Source organism: Nyctereutes procyonoides, unplaced genomic scaffold (assembly GCF_905146905.1).
Source record: "Nyctereutes procyonoides isolate TBG_1078 unplaced genomic scaffold, NYPRO_anot_genome, whole genome shotgun sequence".
NCBI lineage: Eukaryota > Metazoa > Chordata > Mammalia > Carnivora > Canidae > Nyctereutes > Nyctereutes procyonoides.
In genome coordinates this window covers 27,903-48,042 of record NW_026575160.1, presented here as the reverse complement: position 1 = coordinate 48,042, position 20,140 = coordinate 27,903, and positions in this window count along the sequence as shown.

The following is a 20,140-nucleotide window of genomic DNA, read 5'->3' as shown; positions in this document are numbered from 1 at the left end:
AGGATCTACTTTCTTGGTAATTTTCAAATATAGCACACAGCTGTGTTAACTGTAGTCATCGTGTTGTACATAACATCTCCAGTGGTTAATTAACTTATAAATGATCTTTGTAACTTTGACCACTTTCCACCAATTCACCCTCTCCCACATCCATTCCAGGGTATCTACTCTTTTTCTGTTTGATTATTAGTTTTTTTAGATTCCACATGTAAATGAGATCATACAGTATTTGTCTTTCTCTGACCTATTTCACTTAGCAGAGTACCCTCAAATTTTCATATCTCAAATTTTTAATAAATTAGCTGGATAATCTCAGATTTGAATCCAGTTAAACTAGAAGTCTTTTTATGTGCAGACACAACTAGTAAGAACAGTTATACATAGAGGTGTTTAAATGCTTCACTCTGCAGGATAACAATAGCTTATATTTGCAATTATCTCATTTTATCCTTACCCCAACGTGTGAGGTAGGCAAGGCAGGAATTCATATTCCAAGTTTTCTTTGGAGGACATGGTGAGGTGACTTGTGTAAAGTCACATGGTTAATGAGTGACAAAACCAGCACTCTCTCTTCAACCCCTCATTTCATCCTCTATTTGTAATTAGGATCACAAGAAGAAACACTTCAGTTTGGAGTTCATTAAGCAATATTCCTGGAATTTAGACCATGGTGCATTGGATCTGAAATTTCTTCTATCCTCACATAAAGCCTCTGAGGGGAAAAAAAAAGATCATTTTAAAAATAAAAAGTATTCTTTAAGGACCAAAGGTGTTGTCAGGTGACTGGCTGGCTTGGTTGGCGGAGTGCATGACTCTTGATCTTGGGCTTGTAAGTTTGAGCCCCACGTTGGGTATAGAGATTACTCAAAAATAAAATCTTTAAGAAAAAAAACAATCAAATTTATCTGTGGCATTTTCAGACTTGATGATTATCTATATTCAATTAGAGCTCAGTACATTTGTCAGCAAACCTGGCCTACTCGAGTTTTCTTTTTTTTCCACCTCCAAAAATTTTTGTCAAGTTCTCACAGAACAATGAAAAGTCATTCAAAAAAGAAGAAGTAGAAGGAGAAGTTAAAGGAGAAGAAGAAACTATATTCCATGTCAGGATGGCCTGAAATGTATATTGTGAACTCCCTCCTATTCTCTGGGGGAACCACTGCATGGTAAAACATGTTCATTCATTTAATAGTATCAACTTGCTTAAACAAGTCTTAAGCCTCTCTTAGTTGCCTAAGGTTCCCCAAATTATGTTTTGCACACACAGTTTCTGTCATAAACCACAATCATAATTGGCTTTATCTTCCCCCAAGATTGTATGTGAACACGTTCCAAATCCCATCCTTTTAAGACCTACATGATTCAGCAATTCAAGAAAAGGCTTCTGAGGGTGAAGTAGGCAGTCACGTACAGAAATCAAAGATAGCTCTGTGTACCTTAAAGAAAACCTGCTTCAACTTCTATTTAATATTACTGAGAACCATCACATTTCTCTTTGACAAGATTGTTTGCATAAAGGTTTCTCTAGAGAGAAAGCCATGGGATTAATTTACTTCTGCCATTGTGATTGACTGCAGAGCAGCTGTCAGGCAAGTGAAGTGTCTCCAATCTCCATCACAAATTACTTTAAATGGTTTTTAAGATAAACTTGCCAAGCCTGTTTAGCTTAGAAGTTCTGACAGGAAAATGTGCAATTGACTTAAATGAGAAACAAGAGGATCCGTCTGGGGTCTTCATAATAAAACTGCCATGGCGCCTTTGTTTGATGATGCTCAGGAAGTCACAGATTTATCATGTATCTCTAGAAAATAAGGAACCTGTTATATATACATTTCTATGTAGTTCATGATTTAGCATGATAAAGCTGAGCTTGTCCAAAGTAACAGATTACTTTGTAAGGCTACGTGAGATTTCAAAAAAATGTTAATAAAAAAACTAGTCACAAAAAGGTTGAGAATCCATTGTTTTTATTAATGCAGACAAATCCAAAAGGAGAGTAACGTATTTCTTGCTCCACTTTTCCAGAGAGGTAAGTCATATCCTGCAGTATGGAAATAAGTCTACTAACCATGGTGGACAATACCTGTATCATGAGGAGGTGGTTTAATGAGTACTTTGAGGTAGAGACAAAAGGCATAGGTTTTGAGGGAAAAAAAAAATGAGATAAACCTGTTTAAATCTGTTTTTGCCTTTTGTTTTTAATTTATATAGCTATGGCCATTTTCTAAGGGTGTTTTTTTATTGAGGATTAGAAAGGAATCTTGGGCATCTTATCTGCTATGATTGGTAGTGCAAAGGTAGAATGAGAATGTCCTCAGTAACTGAGGGACATGAGCTAGAAGTAACCCAGGCTATTAGTGCACACAGAGAACTTTATATGCTAGCAGAGTACAAAATAACCCCTTGATAAAGTAACTATCAGAAGGATCCTGGGAGCAGAGAATAAGATAAGAAAGTGGCAAAGAAAGATAATTTTATTGTAAGAGTTATTAAATATTAATCACTATTATATACTGCAGTAGGTGCTGAAGATACACTAAATAGGATAGGGTCTCTGTTCAGACTACACAAAGGGAAGAAATAAAGTGATCTCATCATGTCAAAACTCTTGGAACTTAACTAAAGCAGAGCTTTTGAGAAAATTTTTATACTTTAAATGCTAATAACAGGAAATAAGGAAGGTAACAAATAATGATCTATACTACAACCAGAAAAAGCCAGAAAAAATAATAAAGAGTAAAAATCCCAAGTAAGTAGAAAAAATAAAGAATAGAGCAGAAATTAATAATAGAAAACAAACAATAGAGAAAAAATCAGTATAATCAAAAGCAAATTATTTTAAAAGATTAATAAAAATTTTAAATAAATAAATAAAGGATCAGTAAAATTAATTAAAGTTTGACCCAAATGATCAAAAGAAACCTTTAACACAAAGGATATACAAACTATCCATGTCAGGAATGAAAGAATAAACATCTTACAGAGCTTCTAGATATTGAAAGGATAATCAGGAACATGATATCAAAAAATCTGATAACTTAAATAAAATGAATAAATTTCTTGAATTACAAATGCTATGCTAACTGATGTAAGAAATAGAAAAATCTAAATACATTCATATACATTAAAGAAATTGACCTTACAGTTTAAAACATGCCCAGAAAGAAAATTTCAGATTCAGAAGGCTTCACTGGTAAATGCTCTTAACTATTTCAGGAAGAAATAGTACCAGTCTTATAGTAACTTAAAAAAATAATAATAATGAGATATAACCAAATAATTTTTTTAGCAAACTAACGAGTTTAACCTAATATAAAAACCTGAGAATAACACGAAAGTAAAGAAAGTTGAAGATCAATATCAATAGCCCTTATGGTATAGATAGAAAAATCCTTTTAAAAATTTGCAAATCAGGTGCATCTGGGTGGCTCAGTTTGTTAAGTGTCTGCCTTCAGCTCAGGTCCTGATCTCAGGGTCCTGGGATGAGCCCCATCTCAGGCTCTCTGCTTAGCAGGGAGTCTGCATCTCCCTCTCCTTCAGTGTGCTCTCTCTCTCACTCACTCTCAAATAAATAAATAAAATCTTTTTTAAAAGTTTGCAAATCAAACCTAGAAATATATAAGAAGGATAATATACGAAGGCAAAATCAAGTTTATCCCATGAATATAAGGTGTTAAATAAGCAATATTAATCAATATTGTTAATTAAATGTAAGTCACCAAATTAACAGATTAAAGAAAACGTACACAATCATCTCAATACATGCAGAAAAAGGATCAAACAAAATTCAAAAACTGTTTATGATAGAAACTTTCAAAACTAAGAATATAAGGAAACTTCCCTAAAGTGATAAAGGGTGTTAAATGTAGTGAAAAGCCTACATTTAGCATCATACTTAATGGTAAATAGTTTCTTTCTAACATAAGGTACAAGGCAAGGATGTCTGGGTTCATCACTTCTATCAAACATTATATTAAATCCAAACATTGCAATAAGTCAAGGAAAGAAGAAAATAGGGATCCCTGGGTGGCGCAGCGGTTTGGCGCCTGCCTTTGGCCCAGGGCGCGATCCTGGAGACCCGGGATCGAATCCCACGTCGGGCTCCCGGTGCATGGAGCCTGCTTCTCCCTCTGCCTGTGTCTCTGTCTCTCTCTCTCTCTCTCTCTCTCTCTCTCTCTGTGTGACTATCATAAATAAATAAAAAAACTTTAAAAAAAAAAAAAGGAAAGAAGAAAATATGGAAAGATCAGGAAAGAATAATTAAAACTGTTTCTTTTTTCAGATGATACAATTGTTCACATAGAAATTCCCAGGGAAATTAGGAAAACAGCTACACAAAGCAATAAATTAATTCAAAAAGATCACAGGATACAAGATCAATTATAGAATGTGATTGAGATTCTATAAACAAGCAACAAAAAAATTTAGAAATTGTATCATTGATAATGGCATCAAAAAATAAAATACTAGGGGATAAATTTAATGAAAGATGTACAAGATCTCTATACTGAAAACTGCAGAATATTACTGAGGGAAGTTTTAAAGATCAACTATAGAGAGAAATATACTATATTTATGAACTGGAAAAACTCAATATTGTTTATTAAGATATCAGTTCTTTTTAGATTGATTTATAAAACCAATGCAATATCAGTTAAAATCCCTGCAGACTTTTTTGAAGAAACTGACGATGATTTTTTTTTAAAGATTTTATTTATTTATTCATGAGAGACACAGAGAGAGGCAGAGACATAGGCAGAGGGAGAAGCAGGCTCCCTGTAGGGAGCCCGATGCAGGACATGATCCCTGGACCTGATCACAACCTGAGCCAAATGCAGATGCTCAACCACTGAACCACCCAGGCGTCCCGACAAGATGATCTTAAAATTTACATGGAAATGCAAAAACCTAGAGTCATCAAAACAAACCTGAAAAAAAAGTTTGCAAAAATTTAAACTGCCTAATTTCAAGAGTTGCTGTAAGAATTTCTATGTAAATTTCATCATCTGAAAATAGAGACAGTTTTATTTCTTCCTTTCTGATCTTTATGTCACAAAATTCTGGTTTCCAGAATATAAAAATAAATATTTAACAACTACAATTCAATATGAAAAAGAGAACAATTCAATTAATAGTAAATGGGCTCATGCATTGGAAGAACTGATGCTGTTAAAATGTAATTCTACCCCGGCACCTGAGTGACTCAGTCAGTTAAGCGTCTGACTCTTGGTTTTGGCTCAGGTCATGCTCTCGGAGTTATACAATCGAGCCCCACCTAGGGTTCTGCACTCAGCCTGGAGTCTGCTTGAGATTCTCCCTCTGCCTCTAATTACTCTCTATCTTTCTTTCTCTCTTTCTCTCTCTAAAATAAATAAATAATAAAATATTTTTAAAAATGTGATACTACCCAAAGCAATCTACAGATTTAATACAATCCCTATCAAAATACCAACATTTTTCATAGAGCTAGAAAAAAAATCCTACTAAAATTTCTATGGAACCACAAAAGACCTTGAATAGCCAAAGCAATCTTGAGAGAGAACAAAGCTGGAAGTATCACAATCCCACATTGAAGATATACTAACAAGCTGTGTAATCAAAATGATACAGTACCGGTACAAAAATAAACACATAGGGACACCTGGGATTGAGTCCCGCATCAGGCTCCCCGAAGGGAATCTGTTTATTCTTCTGCCTATGTCTCTGCCTCTCTCTGTCTTTCATGAATGCGTAAATAAAATCTTAAAAAAAAAAAGAAAAGAGAAAAAGACCTGTAGATCAATAGAACAGAATAGAGAGCCTAGAAATAAACTCATGATTATATGGTCAATTAACCTATGAAAAAGGAGGCAAGAAAATGCAATTTAGAAAACACAGTCCCTGCAATAAATGGTTTTGGGAAACTTGGACAGCTACATGCAAAAGAATGAAACTGAACCGCTTTCTTATGCCATATACAAAATTAAACTCAAAACGGACTCAAGACCTAATGGGAGATCCAAAATCATAAAATGCCTAAAGGAAAAATAGGCAGTAATTTCTTTGACATCAGTCACAGAAACATTTTTCTAGGTATGTCTCCTCAGGCACGAGAAACTAAAGAAAAAATTAAACTTTATGGAGACTACACCAAACTAAAAAGCTTCTGCACAGCAAAAGAAACCATCAGCAAAATAAAAAGGCAACCTACTGAATGGGAGAAGGCATTTGCCGTAAGAAGTCTCTGTGAGGATGTGGAGAAAAAGGAACCCCTGTGCACTGTTGGTGGGAATGCAGATTGCTGTAGACACTGTGGAAAAGCCACTATGGAAGGTCCTCAGAAAATTAAAAATAGAAATACCATATCATCCAACAATTCCACTAGTAGGCATTTACCCAAAGAAAATAAAACACTAATTGAAAAAGATATGTGCACCCTGATGTTTATTGCAGCACTATTTACAACAGCCAAGATATGGAAGGAACCAAAGTGTCCATCAATAGAGGAATGGATGAAGAAGGTGTAGTATATACGTATACAGTGTAACATTAGTCATAAAAAAAATGAAATCCTACCATTCATGACAACATGGATGAACCTAAAGTGTAAAATGCTAAGTGAAACAAGTCAGAGAAAGACAAATACCATACAATTTTGCTCATATGCGGGATTTGAGAAACAAAACAAACAAAATAGAGACAAAAAAACAACAACAGAAAAAAAAAAAGACTCATAAATGCAGAGAATGAACTGATGGTTGCCAGAGGTAAGGGAAGGGGAAGGAGGTAAAACTGATAAAGGGAATTAAGAGCACGTGATCTTGATGACCACTGAGTAATGTACAGAATTATTGAATCATTATATTGTACACCTGAAACTAAGTAACACCGGGCATTAATTATACTTCAATAAATAAATCAATGTAAACAAGTAATAGTAATCCCCCCAAATGGGCAAAAGACTAGGATAAACCTTCACGAAGGAAGATGTAAAAATGCCAATGAGCACATAAAAAGTTACTCAAAAATAATGCATTTGGGAAATGCAAATTAAAACCACAGTGAGATTCCATTTTACAAATACTGAAAGGCTAATTATAAATGTTCAAAAATTGATAGATCCAAATATTGGAGAGCAACTGGAACTCTCACATATTCCTGGTTAGATTATAAAACAGTTCATCAACTACGGAAACTGCGGTTTCTTATAATCTTACTAATAAATCTATTCTACAACTCAGCCATTCTTCTTCTAGGCATTCTACCCAGAGAAGTGAAAGAACATGCCCACAAAAAGAAACGTACAAGAGGGGCTCAGTCGGTTAAGCATCTACCTTCAGCTCAGGTCATGATCCCAGAGACCTGGGTTGGAGCCCCATGTCCAGCTCCCTGCAGAGCAGGGAGTCTGCCTCTCCTCCCACAGTCCCTCCCCCTGCTCTTTTTCTCTCACTCTCTCTCAAATAAATAAAATCTAAAAAAAAAATGAAAGGAAGGAAGGAAGGAAGGAAGGAAGGAAGGAAGGAAGGAAGGAAAGAAGGGAGGGAGGGAGGGAGGGAGGAAGGAAAAGAAAAAAAGCAAGCAAGCAAGCAAGTTAGTTAGTTCATGGTAGCTTTATTCATAACTACCAAAAACTGAAACAACCCAAATGTTCAGCAATAGGAGAATGGATAAACAAATGCTGGGATACTTCTACAATGAAATACTACTCATAAATTATTTAAAGGAATAATCTATTAACTCATGACCAATGTGAATGAATTGCAAAAACATTATTCTAAACCATATAATCCTTACACTAAGATTCCATCTATACAGAATTCTAGAATAACTAATAATTCTGATAGAAATCAGAATTACCTCTGGGGTTTAGGACAGTGATTAATTGGGAAGGGGCGTAAAGGAGCTTTCTAGAGTAATGGAAAAACACTGTATCTTGATAGCAGTGTGGGTTTCGTGGAAATAAGTATTTGCCAACCTTATTTAACTTTAGGCCTCAGATGTGTACATTACTCTGTATGTAAATTTAATATCAGTTTAGAAAATTCTCAAGCAAAACAATAAAATGTTAATGTTCGTTAAATCTAAGTGGTGAATAAATGGTTTTTATTAATTTCTATTAATTCCTGTTTTTCTGTAATTTGAAATAATACCTAACTTTTGAAAATGAAAGAAACCAATATATTTTCAACAACAATTCTGAAAACTAATTTTCTCATAAATTCTGATAACCTCAAGGAGGCACAAGAGAACATTGGGTACCTATGGATTGCTGGAGATAGAAACAGGGAGTGAGATAGAGAGCTTGAGAAAAAATACACACACACACACACACACACACACACACACACTTTGCCATTTAATCTGTTTACCAGGGACAGGGAACTTTATATTTAGTTTTACATCTTATTTGATGAGCATAGACATTCATCATGTAGTAAACACACATCTTACTTAGGGTTTTCTAAATCCCACAGTCAGTAGTTGTGGGGTCAATTAAATCTATAAAAAAATCTTTTGCTGAATATCAGCTACAAGTATAGTCTCTTAGAAGATTCAGTTCTAAATGCTATATTAATAATTCGCAAATAAACACCGATTTAAAGAATAATCAAATGCGAATGTGACTTGAAATAAACCATAGCTTATGCCATTGTGCTTTACTAATGGATGTGTCTCCCCGCCAGAAAATCATGTGGTAAAATAAAACTCTGCAAATCAAGTACTTCTCTATTCCCATCAGGTTTTTGGACAGAGTTAAGGAATAAAGTAGTAATTTCTAAATCAATAAAATTTTGTTATATTGTCATTTCAGAGTTTTCTGAACTGTCTTTATTACATGTAGTTTCTAGCATATTTTGTTTGTCTGCCCCAATAGAGATTTATAAAGCAGCATTTACTGGACACCTCTGGGTTAACTCCCAGACCCTCCTTTCTCGGTCTTCCCCCTTTTCTCCATGTACATGACATGTAGAGCATTCACAGTGGGCATGTTTACCAAAGAGACACAGTTGATGAGACAGGGTGGGAAGCATACTCACCAAAAATGGTCACAAAGAGTAACTCCTTCTATTGGTCTGGGGGATGGGTAGTGCTGGAATTGGAATCAGAATTGATTCATTCTGATGACTAGATCAGTGACATATAAACTTGGACTTGTTGGGGATATTATTTTTGACCATGTGGGCTGGGGAAGCAGAGAGCAAGTCAACAGTCAGGAAGGGGGAAGAGTGAAGCCAGAGACTAGTAAGAAAGAAGTCCTCAAGGTGTGCAAGGCTCTAACTCTCTTGTTTCTAGAGCTCAATTTCAGCTCTATTTACCCTCCACCCCCCATTTTTAATTATGCTAGTTCAAAGAGGCTACCATAATTGCAATCCAAAAATTCCTAGATTTATACTATTAGGGAGACAGTGTATATATCTCTGATCTCCAGTTACTGTAATTTCTAACACCTAAATTCCTGCTCCCTCTCCCCAAATTAACATTTGAATACAATTAGAGAGACCTGTAGTGGAAGAGAATAAAATTATCGTCCCTTAGATTATCTTTGATGTAACAAAGCCCCACTTCCACATCTTGAGTATTTAATTTAAAAGAGATCAAAGACGAGTGCCTGGGTGGCTTAGTTGGTTAAGCATCTGCCTTTGGCTCAGGTCTTGATCCCAGAGTCCTGTGATCAAGCCCCACATTGGGTTCCCTGCTCAGCGGGGACCCTGCTTCTCCCACCCTCTCTCCCTCTGCTGCTCCTCCTGCTCATGATCTCTCTCTCTGTCAAATAAATAAATACAATCTTTAAAAAAATAAATAAAAGATCAAATCTATAACCCACCCAATACCATTCTAAAGCTCTTGCTATGTGTCAGGCTTTCTTCTAAATATGTTAGATGTATTATCTCAGTTAATCCTCACAACACTCAGCAAAGTAGGTATAATTATAACCATATAATTAATTTCTGGTGTGTAACACAGTAATTCAACAATTATATGCATTATAAAGTGCTCACCATAGTAAGTGTTAGTTACCATCTATCACCATTACAATTTTATCGACTATATTCCCTATGCTGTACTTTTCATCCCTATGGCTTTTTATTTTACAACTAGAAGTTTGTATCTCTCAATCCCTTTCACCTATTTTACTTATCCGCCCTCTGGCTGAATGACAAGACTTCATTGACTAATATTTCATTGTATAGGTATATGTCACACCTTCTTAACCCATTCATCTATCACAGGACACTTGGGTTGCTTCCATATTTTGGTGTTGTAAATAATGCTGCAATAAACATTGGAGTGCATATGTCTTTTTGAGTTAGTGTTTCTGAGGTGTTTTGGGTAAATGCCTACTATAATTGCTGGCTTATATGGTATTTCTATTTTTAATTATCCGAGGGACCTCCATAGTGTTTTCCACGTGGCTATACCAATTTATACTTTGACTAAGACATTTGTTACTTTTTGTCTTTTTGATACCAGTCATTCTGACTGGTATGAGGTGAGACCTCACCAAAGTTTTGATTTGCATTTCCCTGATGAATGCTAATATTGAACATCTCTTCATGAGTCTGTTGGCCATCTGTATGTCTTCTTTGAAAGAGTGTCTCTTCAGGTCTTCTGCCAATTTCTTAATCGGATTATTTTGCTTTTGCTGCTGAGTTGTAGGAGTTCTTTATGTATTTTGGATATTAACTCCCTATTGGATATATCATTTTCAAATATCTTCTTTCATTCAGTAGGTTGCTTTTTCATTTTATTGATGGTTTCCTTTGCTGTGCAGAAGCTTTTTAGTTTGGTATAGTCCCAAATGTTTATCTCTCCTTTGGTTTTCCTTGCCCAGAGAAATCCAGGAAATATTGTTAAGGTTGGTATCTTAAGTATTCACTGCCTCTGTTTTCTTTTAGGAGTTTTATGGTTTCAGGTCTCACAATTAGTTGTTGAATCCATTTTGAGTTTATTTTTGTGTATGGTATAAGAAAATGGCCGTTTCATTCTTTTGCATGTAGCTGTCCAGTTTTCCCAACACCATTTATTTATATGGTTTTAAACTTTAGATTGTGGTGTTATTATGGGAGAAACTGGAGGAGGGAAGAAGAAAACAGAGGGAACCAAAAATAACTGATGGGCATTACCTTCATTTGCTTCCATTTTGTATTAGGATATAAAACCACAAAGTGTGCAATGCTGTGATGCTATTCAAGGTGACTTCCTACCACAAAAGGGCAAAAAAAAAAAATCAAGTTATCAGATGGACAACAGGGAAAGGGCACACTGGCTTGAAATGTCACCCTGCTCAATTTCATTTACCTGTCACTTTAGTAAGTGGGGGTTGGAGAAAAATGAGATGCCACAGTTCAGTAATTTCTGAGCAGGGTGTAGGTGGGAGAAGTGTTTTAGGATCAAAATACCAGTCATTCTGCCTAAATTTCCTCGGAATGCCATATTTTTTATTAAAGGAATTAACCTGACCCACAATCCCCACAAGGAGGCAAGCATATCTGTGTCATCAGTATCAGATGTGAATCAGTCAAGGTCATTTAAGGTTATCTTAATTACAACAGTTCCCAGCTTTCACTCATTTCTCCTTTTCTCCTGATCATTACTAAATAAAAGATATAAAACAGATGTAAGTTTAGAATGGCAAGGAATTCACACCCCAGTGTCTCCCGGTGTCCTATTAAAAAGTTGATTCTGAAAAAGAAAGGGAAAAAAAACCCTTGTAACAGCACTCAAAATTAACTCTAATAAAAACTTTTCTACAATTAGGGAAAATTTTTCACTAATTATGACCTATGGAAAGTGCTGCTTTATTATTCCCAAAAACTAAGGGGGAAAATTATATTAGAAAACGGTTAATAAAAAAACCAAAAGAAAACGATTTTCATTTCTAAAAGATATCTTCAAAAAGATGTAAAAAAGCATTGCCTCTATGAAATGGAAATGGAAAAGCAGAAGCAAAAGACAGAGATGAAGGTGGAAAATGAAAAGAACATTTCTGAACATAAAAGCTGAAAATGGAGTGTGAAAGAAAAATTGGTGAATTTTACTATACACAAAGAAACTTAAAACTTCACAAACCAAAAAAACCACATGCAACAAGCTGGTGAGATGATTGGCAGCATATATGATGAAAAATGATTAATAGCCTAACTTCATAAATAGCTCTAACAAATCAACAAGAAAGATCCCACAAGAGAAAAAAAAAGCACAAATACTTACATAAGCAATGTGATTTCTGATAAGCATAAAAGCAGTCAGTGTATTTAATAATCAAAGAAATGCAAATTATTATTATTCAAGGAGATACTCTTTATATCTGTATTTAGTCAAGTGAAAAAAAATGTTGCTATGGGTGAGATGAAAGCATCTTCTGATACAATGTTAGCCTAAACAAAATTATTGTAACTATGAAAGGTAACTTTGTTATTTAAATCAAAAGCTTTAAAATGTTTTATAATCTTGAACTCTTTAAGCTTCTAGTGAATTTGTCCTCAGGAAATAAATTTTCACCATTATATACATGCTAGACCAAGGTGGCAGTATGTCTAAAAGCAAAATATTTTGAAAAAAAAAGCCTATATTTTTAATAATTAGAATTGGTTAAATAATTCATATATAACTATGAAAAATATTTTACAGACATTAAAATTTGTATTCTTGAATTGTATGAGTGAAAATGTTCACTTGTAGTGTTAAGTGGAACCATACTGATAAAAATTTTGTCAAAGAAAAATTATAAATATATTACATGTATGAAATATCAAAGCTTGAAAGAAAATACATCAACATGATAAAAAAGTGATTACGCCTGGAGTGCAAAATTACAGGTGTCTTTTTTATTCTTTATTTCTTTTATTAATGTTTCTGGATCTTATAAATTATCTATAATGAAACTGTCCTATTTTTATAGAGAATATATTTCAAAAATCAGAAATAGATGATAAACATAAATACATTCTTTACTCATCTATGAAGAAAAAAATGGGTGAATGATATGAGTAATTATTTGATACTATATCATTTCATACAATAGCTGAATGCTCCCTTTGTCTTCTGAAGAGCATCTGTTGCAGCCTAAAATTTTCCATGGCATACAGTTACTATAAGGTTAATGACATATTTTTGTGATTTTCTTATCCTAGGACAAAACAGCTGTGATCTTTGATGGTCACCAGAAAAGACACTGCTTTTAATTTTAGCCTTTATTCTAAAATCATTCCTGTCATTAGTGTAACCATCCCACTTTTCACAGCAAATATAACAGAGCTACCTCGGGTAACTCAATTCTTCAGAGGCTCTGAGAAATTTAATCAAACAGCAAACATAGTTATATATTCAGCAACCATTTTAGACAATTAAATGTAACTTTCAGTTTCAGTACAGAAATGTTGTAAATTGAAGTCCAGGCATTGCTTTGAAGTCTGATGAAAGGAGTAATTTCTATTTCAAGCAATGCTGCCCCTGATTTAGACTTTCAACTATCACATTAAAAGTTGTCTTGACCACTTTATTCCACTAGATGGCAGACATGGGATGCTACAAGTAACCAACTAATTTCTGACAATAATCAAAAGACTAGGACGATAAAAGACCATGAGAAGGTAAAATAAGGTTGAAAACGCTAAAATGAGATAATATAAACAAGCAAGAGGGAAATATTGAATAATCACAGCTAATACTAATAGTGGAAAATAAAAATGATAAATCTCTAGTTTTATTAAGTGTGTAATTTTAGTATATAGGTCAACCTATCATGTTTTCCTTTCTTTGATTAAGAAATATAAAAAAACACATATATTCCACAAAGAAAGAGAAGTAACTAAGCAACTTTGAAAAATAATGCTGGAATGTCTTCAAGTATGAATCACAGACATGTCGATTAAAAATAATTCTTTGCTATCAATGGTTACATTAATAACATTATCTTTATTCCTACTAATGATCCATTCACTTTTCTTTCATTCAGCAAACACCGGTGGCTGTCTGGGTGTAGGCACTGTGCAATCCAGATTTTACATGATACTAAAATGCATGCATTCCAGAATCCTGTTCTACCAAAGATTAATGGTGCCCCTATCCTGCCCCAAATTAGGTCCCCCAGTGAGTCAGTAACTGAGTGAGAACTCCATGCCTAAGCTCCTTGTGATTTATCTCTCACCACCACTCTGCCGTGGTTGCTGTACGTAATGTAGCAGAGAGCATGCTGTTCCCAGGCTAACATTTTCTAATATCTGCCATCACTATACTTTAGCTCATCACACAGCTATTTAGAGGGTGAACATACTCATTTGTTAAAAGTTCAGATCTGGCAATTACTATTTCGTTTCTTTAACAAATATATCTTGAATTTTTACTATACCCTAGTCACTCAGTTGGGTTAAAATGAAAAAGTGACAGTCACTGCCCTTTAGAGCTATTACCTAGTAAAAGGGAAGAGATGGTATGAGAAGCTGAAGGACAGACATGGAGTATAGGGGAGCTAGGACACCACATGTGATTTCAAAACCAGAACCCAGGACCAAGACAAAGGTGACTCTGATGAACACAAAGCCCCTCATCACAGGTAAATGCTGAATCCACGGTTATCTGACTGCAGAGCCCATGGCTTTAAGCTCTGGTCTACTTTACACATACTATGTGAAAAGCATTATGTTAAGCTTCTAGTATCAAGCATTCTAATAAGAAATGTCTTCCCTTTAAATCACTTACAGTCTACTAATAGGGATATATAAGTATATGTACCATTTAGAAAGTGCTACTTTTGTAAAAGTTTTAGGGAGCCCAGCGGGGTGCCATTATTTATAACTGGGAAGAATTAATAGACATTCTACGGATAAGGTGACATTGAGCAAACCTTGAAGGGTTAATAGGATTTAAACTTGTGCTACTGGGCACAAACAAAGGCTCATAAATTGTGGATTGGGCAAAGGGAGCAGTAAGTAGTTCAAGGTGATTAGTATGTTTACTTCCCAATTCAAAATAAACATTTATTGAGTATCTACTGTATTCTTGGTACTCTTGCAGACTCTAGCAATTTAGCAGTGAACAAAATAGTTTAAAAATCCCTGCTTATGGGAGCACCTGGGTGGCTCTGTTGGTTAAGCATCTCTTTTTTTTTAATTATTTTTAAGATTTTATTTATTTATTCATGAGAGATAGAGAGAGAGGCAGAGACTCAGGCAGAGGGAGAAGCAGACTCCCCGCAGGGAGCCTGATGTGAGACTCAATCCCAGGATCTTGGGATCATGACCTGAGCCAAAGACATGTTCAACCACTGAGCCACCCAGGTGCCAAGCATCTGATTCCTGATTTTCACTCAGGGTCTTGGGATTGCATTGGGTTCCACACACTCAGCAGGGAGTCTGCTTGAGATTCTCTCTTTCTCCACTGCTCTTTCCCCACTCTCTCTCTCTAATAAATAAATATAATCTTTTTAAAAAAATCCCTGCTTCTGTGGTATATTATAAATGAGTAAAATATACACAGATGATGGTAAATAAACAAAGACTGTCCAAGCAGAGAAGGAGCTGTGCTACAGAAATCAAGGAGGAGAAAGAGAAAGCCAAGCATTCCAGGAGGGGGAACAGCATGTGCCAAGGACCTGAGACAAGAAAACACAAAAAATAAAAAGAAACAAAATTGGAAAAATAAATTGGAGAATAAAGAATGGCCATCGTATTGGCATAGAAATTACTTTGAATTTAAATTCAGCCATTTCTGAACCCCCAACAGTTGAAACCATTACACTGATTCCTTTAATCTGCAGTAAAAGCTGAACACAAAGTTCAGCCCTGCAAGGCCTTCAGATTGAGAAACTCTTTTTTCCCAGAATGGAGAGGATGTACAACAGTACCCCACACTTGTCATCAGGCCTTCGGAGTACAGGTCACCTTTTTTTTTTTTTTTTTCAGGTCACCATTTAATGTGGCTTTCTATGCTTTTCCTTTTTGGATCCTTACCCTTCTCAGGGCTGATTAGGGAATGGAATGAAGTCTCCAGTCATTTTAAGAATGTCATAGAACATTTTAAGAGCCTGAGTGGCTCAGTGGTTGAGCATCTGCCTTTGGCTCAGGTTGTGATCCTGGGGTCCTGGGATTGAGTCCCCCATTGGGCTCCCTGCATGGAGCCTGCTTCTCCCTCTGCCTATGTCTCTGCCTCTATGTCTCTCATGAATAAAGATATAAAATCTTAAAAAAAAAAAAAAAAGAAAAAAAAGAATGCCTCAGATGAACTTAGCAGCAGCACTGAAGCACATGGACAAAGAAATATCTTTGAGTCTCTGATAATTGGTCTTTAACCTTCCATTAAAATCATCACTAATTGAGACTGAATTGCTGGTGCAAAGACTGGGTAGAAATCACTTCACGGCATTCATTTGCTGGGTCGAGAAAGATAGTGACTCTATTTCAATCTCTACACAAGACTGTAATCCTTTAGTCTGCCCCTTCCAAAACTCAGCAGCACAGTATTTGTCTGTAATTCTTAACAGCAAAACAGGGAGATTTCATGAATATAAAAAATGAATGGTGTCAAGCAACTGCCAGTTACATCTTCAAGAATGTTGCACTGAATTTCAGGACATGAATTTTTAATTCTAACAGACAGTCAACCAGAACAATAAAAACTTAGATAAACTTCAACTGCCAAAATGAAAAAAAAAATGTCATCGGGTAATGTAACATTATCAATAATGTGGAATACAATAATAGAAATATAAACACCTAGACTATTTTTTAAATGTGAAAAAATAAATAAAATAAATAAAAATAAAAAAATGTAGTGACTAGGTATCTTTTTACCTGACCAAATACTCTTCATTTGAAAGAAAAGTAAATATGTCCTTTGTCATCCAAATTTCTGTTCTGTGTGTACCCAAATGTGCACCTGAAGTCTTCTTTTCAAGTATTGTTTTAAGATTTTATTTTTAAGTAGTCTCTATACCCAACATGGGGCTCTAACTTACAACCCTGAGGTCAAGAGTCACACACTCTACTGTCTGAGCCAGCCAGGCACCCCTCTAGCTTTCTGGGCATCATGTTGAAAATTCACTATAAATAAAGCTATAAAATAAATGTTATGTGCTTGAACAAATGTGCCTAGGCAAGTTGATACTGAGATAATATCAATCAATTGAATTAAAATGCTGAATTAAGAAGTTTGATATAGAAAATATAAGACAAAATACATGTTATTTTCTTGGGGACAGTGAAGTTATCTTAAAAGATATGAAGGGAAATACTAATAATCTTGACAATGTCAAAATTCAAAACTTTGCAAGGCTCATTTTTTTTAAAAAAAATTGCAAAAGGCATCATAAAATTTAAAATATAAGTAACAAATTGAATGAGAAATGTTTGCATTATACATAAAAGACAAAAGATCAGAAACCAAAATAAACAAAAAATAAAAATTACCCCCTCAAAATCAAACAATATATACAGCAACTCTCAGATAAGGAGGAAGTATACAAATGTGCTTCTACTTCATTAAAAACCAGATAATTAGATATTAAAGCTCAATATTTCCTTTTATGCTCATCAAATTAAAAAATCTGATAATACCAAGATCTGATGATGGTGTGAGGAAACAGGTACACTTCTGTATGCCACTGGCATTACAAGTCAGCATAGCTGCATTGAAGGGCAATTTGTCAGAATATACTGAAGACTCAGAACATTCCTCCTCTGAATCTCACTGAGGAAAAGACTTGCACACATCCGCAAGAAGAATATTCAAGGATAAGCCGAGAATTGTATGTATGGTAAAAAATGTATGCAGTGGAACACTATTTCTCCAGATGCTTAATTGGTAGTAAGCAAAGAAGGATTTCCCAATCAGGAACGTTGAGGAAACTCTAAGTTAAATTAAACTGATCTGACTTTGTTGCTATGGGATTTCTCAGATCTTCAATGTGTTACTCTGCACTCTGAGTCAATGAGGGCCCTTTCCAAATTTGATGAATCACTCAACTCTTCCTTCATGGACACAAGGAACTAATGGTTTCAGCAAATGAACTTGGGAAGATGCCCAGCTACTTGGTGATGAGAAAATGCCTGGGATCTCTTTTCGCCAAAGGGCCAGTAGCATGGTATTCTCGTAGGCAGGCAGATTTAGCAATGAGAAGACAATAAAGAAATAAGATTGTGTAGACTCTTCTTTTGGTAAAGTCCAAATGAGTAGGTTCAGAGCTGGAGGACAGTGCAGGATTTGGGGCAGGTGTGACTTGTATTGCTTTGTTTGTGAGCTCTCTGGTTTCTGTTTATGCTTGTAATATGGAAGACACATGTATATGTCTGTAGGTAGTAACTGGGAATGAATCAGTAGAGGAGCAGAATTTCAAAACACAAACACCGTTAAGAGGACATGTGCATCCCTGAGAGAGGAAAAGATTAGCTGTGCTCGGCGGCAGGGCAATTCTGGCAGTTAGTGGAAGGATCTGGAATATGGACTCAGATATATTGGTCAATGAAGGAGGGAAATTGTAATGGTAAGACAGATGAATGTACTGTCTTCTACTTTTTTTAACAAAGTAGGAGGCAAAACTGTCTTCTGTAAGTAAGGGAAAAATCAGTGTGCCAAGGGCTGAGCTGGGAAAAGACAGTGGAACAAAGCAACTGGGGAGAGGTGGGGATAAACTCTTCCATTTCATTTTTTTCTACCTCTTTTAATTGATGCCAGTGTTTTCCTTAGCTTTACCTTGCTTACCATTCACCCATGTTGTGTCCATGAATTACTTTTTATTTAAAAAACAAACAGACTGGGATGGCTGGGTAGCTCACAGGTTGAGCGTCTGCCTTCAGCTCAGGATATGATCCTGGAGTCCTGGGATCGAGTCCTACATCGAGCTCCCTGCATGGAACCTGCTTCCCCCTCTGCCTGTGTCTCTGCCTCTCTCTCTGTATGTCTCTCATGAATAAATAAATAAATAAAATCTTAAAAAAAATAAAAATATAAAATAAAAACTTGAAATATCCAGATTTCTGTAGTTTATTTTACAGAGAAAGCTGTAAAGTCTATTCATGATATGATTAGTAAAGCCAGCAAAGAGGAGCAAGATAAGGTAGTTACAGGAAAGGAATAGATATTCTCTTTTTGGGGAAAGCACTTTAGTGAGTTTTTTTTTTTTTTTTTAAGAACAATAGTTAAGTCTAGCCTTTGATTTATATTTGACCTTCTGCATTGAGAGGGTAGGAAAAAGAATAAATACAGTATATGGAAGCCACCAGAAATTTTCAAATGTTGTTCTGGGAGCCTAATTAAGTAGACCACTTAAAACCATTTCTTTAGGAAAATAAAAGGGCACTCAAATCAGGCTGCACGTGCTCGCACCACAGGTGTCCACAAGAGGGCAGGATGTCCTCATTTTTTGACTAGAGCAGGGCTTGGGTTTTGCTTCCATTCTCTTCTCCAGTCAAGCTTTCTTTTTCCCCTAGCAGACCACGCTAAACATAAATGTGTTTTGGTTTCATCTGGGAACGCTGATGTGAATATAATACATTCCTCCCCTACACAGGCACAGGTGAGATTTTATTGGACACATGCTCACCATTTGCAGGAACACAGACCTGACACTGCATAAAAAGCATAAGTCGCAACGGTGACAGTGGAGAAGCTGTTTGAGATCATGTAATTTCATGCTACAAAAGTTGGCAGAATTTTTCCCTTTAATAAGCATTGTTGACTTTCAGAAAAATCTATCCTCCTCTCTTGGGTGAGTACATATTCACCAAAATCTTATAGCAACATATACTGCCTAATATAAAAATATGATGGATATAAGTACTGTTTCCCAAGCTTAAAAGATATTTATACAATTTCTTTGGGACCTTGCTTCCACTATAAACATCAGATTACAATGTCTTAATCTTTTAAGTACCAAAAAGGTGCTGGGTACTATAGTACATATAAAAAATAAAGTTAAATGGAGGGTATTAATAATATAAGAATCCAGTTTTTATTAATCTTATATTAATTCACAGGAAGGCAATGTTGTATTGGATATATTTTCCAAGTTGGTAGAGATTCTTTTAATCCCACACAATTAATGTGATAAAAACAGGAAAGCCATATTAACCCCATAGAATACTTGGGCATTTTGCAAGTTAAGTAATTGTAATTCAATGAAACATCAAAGAATTTAAAATAAAACTCTGGTCTATTTTCTCCT